The following is a 4,088-nucleotide window of genomic DNA, read 5'->3' as shown; positions in this document are numbered from 1 at the left end:
ACCGAGAGCCGCCATTGTTCCCGGTTTGAGCCTGGCAGGGAACTTTGTTACATCTCTCTCCTCCTCATTTCCTCTTATCTCTCTGTGTGTAATAAAGCCATATAATGACACCCTCAGTTATGATGAGTTTCGTTTTTATATTGTTGGAAAACTGTCATGCTGACCTTAGTTTGATGTTGCATGAGTCACCATTGTGACATTGCAATGTCAGGGTTTATATAAAATAATTTACCACACAAATTTCAAGGGACATTGGTCTCGAATGCATGGCACAGAATATATGACTCCTCTATACATTTATTTTATTATTATTATATTATTTTAACATCGCTAGCCATCAAGTTGTGCATTTGTGACATTGCAAAGAAGAAGTGCAATACCATTTGTTATCACACACAAGCTAATGTGATGCCTGCATGCTTCCTTCATTCATGTTTCTCTGACGTTTAAAACTTGTCTTTTATATTTCGCTTTTGAATGCAGCGAATCATTCAATCTGCCACTGTGGTCAGGGTTTTGCTGACTCAACAGGAGGGAGGGGTTCTCAGTGTTCTTTATAAGGCCATTAAGAAAATGCTCCCTGGAACACCGGCTGAATAAGCCCCGTGGCTTTGACTTCCACTAATCATCTTAAGCAAAGCATGGCTCCCAATGTGCCTGTGTTGGAACACCTGTACTGGGCCACAGCAAAGGCATGGTGGTTATCATCACCATAATCTGTCTCATCATTATCGTGCAATACTCGGAAATAAGTAAGCTCATTATGTATAAACTAGATGGTAATGTAAGGGAATGCAAAGAAAGTCCAAGGACAATTTTTTAAAGTAAAGAATTTAAAATTAAGTCTACAACTGTTTATCTTTATCATTTGAATCAGTGCAGAGGACTTAGTTGCAAATACGCTTCATTAGGGGGAAAAAACAGCAACGGAGATAAGACACACATAATGCATGCAAAACTATGGTTAGAATATGCATTTGCATGAAATAACATTTGCATTAAACTGCATTATTAAAGCATTTGGGTAAGTGTAAGCTATGGACACATGCACTGCATGGCTACACAAACAGCTTATACCTTTTTTCCTCTATTTTAGGCTTTTGAAATATTTCATATGCTTCTTTTATTTATTTTATGTTAACATTAACCTGATAAATTCTTATTACCAACTATATAAACTCCATTAAAGACCATGAAAGGCTGTTAACAGCAAGTGAGAAAGCAGGAAAAGGCTTGGAGTTTAGATTAAACAAATAAGAAAAAAAACACTTTATTGACCCTCAGTGCAACAGAGCCATGGAAATATGAATATCTACAATTACATCAAAGCTATGAAGATAAATAAATACTGGCAAAGTATACAGTAAATAGAGAAAAAACTATATAATAAACAGAAGACAAGAAACCCATATATACAATGGATCTTGTGTAGTAATATTAGTTTCTTCATTTTCCTGATATATTCAAAAAACAGTCCACTCAGAACCACCAGCACCTCCTATGTCCATAATATAACCATGTGTTTTCACGACCTTATAAGTAAAAAACAAAAACAAAAAAAAATAACTTCTGTGCAGCTCTTCACACACTAATCTCAGTCCAGGTGCCGGGTTCTTGTTGCCAGGACAACGCGGCTTCCCCATTGGTCCGCCCGGCACCACGTGACGAGCAGACTTTGACGTCACGCCGAGAAGCTGCAGGGCTAAGCAGAGTCTGTGCAGCGGCTCTCGGGAAACAGCTTGGTAGAGTTTGGACTGAGAGCAGCCGGCAAAAAACTAACTCCTGCTCCTGCGAGGCTTCCTGCAACCTGTTGCTCCCCACGTCGTCTGCCTCTGAAACTTTGCACCGTTCGCCCCGGTAATGGACTATTAGAGAGACTTTTAACAGCCCCCACTTCCACAGCAACTTTAAAGCGAGGTAAGTTGTTGCCAGTTTTGAGGTCCGTACCTCTCTCGCAGTTTGTCTGCTTCCTGTTACTTTCTTTTTATTCATTTTTTTTGCTTTTCTTTTTTGTTGTTGCTTTCTAGCTCAGGTGAGATGAGTTTACAGGTTGAAGCAGTTTTACCTTACAGCTAGAAAACTCTCACTCACACTCTTGATTCGCCTGTGTAATATCACAGGAACAAGGTTTTTTTTCTTCCACAACTTTGCAGTGCAGCAGCTTCACAAGACCCGAGCAGCGGATAAAGCTTTACCTAGATTTCTAATCGGATGAGCCCTGCAGGAACTCCCCGGAGGAGCCAGAGATGCGTTTTGCTGCCTTTTACATACTCCCATATTTTATTGTTGCAGTGAGTGAGGACAGGAAGTGAAAAAGGAGTCCTGCCACCACCACACAAGGCTGAATGAGGCAGGGTATCTCATTTCAGCAAATACACATCAGTCAGTCAGTGGATTAGAGCAGGAGAAAGGAAGTAGCATTATTGGACTGGTGGTACTTTACCTTGACAGGTGAGCTGAAATGTTTGTTTTACTGTGAATGAATGTCTTTGCTAGAGAGTGTGTGTGTGTGTGATACTGGTCCTCATTATACAGCCGGTGTACAGTAACAGAGCTTTCACTTTAATGAGCTGGCAGTCTTGGGAGCTTCAGTGCATTGGTAGTTATCAAAAATTCAGCAACAGACGACTTAAAGTAAGTAAACAGATCAATGATGAAAAGATCAAATGGCCAGAATTGTCAGCAGTTTTGGTCCGATATTAATCTGAGTCGTTGCAGCATCTTGAATGTGAGGATTTGTAAGTTTTCCTGGTGTTTAGGGCTACAAGTAACAGTTATTTTTATTATCAGTTAATCGGTCAATTACTTACCGGTCAAGTAGATCATAAAATACCTTTTATTTAATTCATTCCAGTCATTTAAAATGTCAGAAAATAGGGAATACAATGTACATACAATATCAAACAAGCAGTATTGAAGCAATTAGTCGGTTAATCCATCCAACAATTTTGATAATAGACAAATCATTTATCAAGTTAAAAAAAGCCAAACACTCACTTGTTCCAGCTTCTCAAATGTAAGGAGTTATTGCTGCCCTCCTGTTTTACTGTAAAGACAAATAATCAATAATGAACATCGTCATTAATTGCCACCCTACATGTAATTGCTTGGCCAGTGGACCATATTGGTGTCCGGTTCCCACCAGACAATCGAGCAGCTAAAGTCGGACTGAGGATGAAATGGACCGGAGACAAGATTGCTGCCTTTTTCAAAGTGGCTTGTAGAGTTAAGAGACCTCGCCGGCCTTGTGCAAATGTACTTGTTGTGTCTGGTGGTAATTGAATGCCAGTGGTTTGGTTGTTTGTGTGGGATGTAAACAACGACCTGTCACGGCTGAGTTTCTTCTGGTGGTCCCTGTGAAGTGTTCATGAAGTGATCAGAAATGACTGAGTTGAAATGATACGAGTGGACACAGAAGGAGAAAATGAAATGCTACAGTTACAAGAGTAGCTCGAATATATTGACACACAGACTCTGCAATGGCATCTACTATCTTTTTTTAGGCTCTGTTGCTTCCAAACTCTCGATATGCTTTTAGGAAATTTCGACCCGAAACTGAAGTGAAATACAGCTCCACCTCCTCACCTCAGGCAGCCAACACAACATGGCAAGAAAATTTAAAGACCTGTGGAGGTGCTGACACGAGGGTGGAGTCGAGATAATAGCCCCCTCGGTGTCAAAAGCATCCCTGCAAACATTTCAAGATGCTGAACTCTTTACAAATGCATGCTAAATTTGAACAGATGTTCTATTTTAGTCGGTGTGGGTGTCTTGCGGGCTTGTTTTGGGCCAGAATGACCACGCTGGCAGCATCCTCTGTAGTTATACTCATCCGGGCTGCAGTCGGTGCTCTTTTGAATTGAATTAGCCCTTTTTTTTTTTTTCTTTTTAAAAGGAAGTGGACAGGGAGAGTGATTGGGAGAAAGCAAGGACGATGAGTGGAGGATTAAACTGAAGAAGCAAGAGAGAGCTTCAGATGCTGGGATATCAAAAGAGACAAAAAAAAGCGAGTTTGGGCCTGTCACACAGATAATATTTTAGACAGCCAAATTTCACACACGCTGTGCAGCAGTTATCACTTGTGGGGG

The 4,088-nt window shown here is 40.5% G+C and overlaps 1 protein-coding gene across 3 annotated transcripts in view; it reads left to right on the top strand.

Annotated features, from left to right (window-relative positions):
• The first annotated feature begins 1,695 nt into the window (after nucleotides 1–1,695).
• ncaldb (neurocalcin delta b) overlaps nucleotides 1,696–4,088 on the top strand; it is a 14,719-nt gene continuing 12,326 nt past the window's right edge. For 2 of the 3 annotated variants that reach the window (XM_035681197.1, XM_035681195.1), the window contains exon 1: nucleotides 1,696–1,917. The gene's annotated coding sequence lies outside the window, so the exon portion shown is untranslated. Of the gene's footprint in view, nucleotides 1,918–2,299; nucleotides 2,452–4,088 lie in introns of those variants that run through there. The other variant, XM_035681196.1, reaches the window with a different exon arrangement.

Source organism: Morone saxatilis, unplaced genomic scaffold (genome assembly GCF_004916995.1).
Source record: "Morone saxatilis isolate NCDOM2014 unplaced genomic scaffold, NCSU_SB_2.0 Contig9, whole genome shotgun sequence".
Taxonomy (NCBI): domain Eukaryota; kingdom Metazoa; phylum Chordata; class Actinopteri; family Moronidae; genus Morone; species Morone saxatilis.
This window is presented reverse-complemented; position numbering and strand designations above follow the sequence as displayed.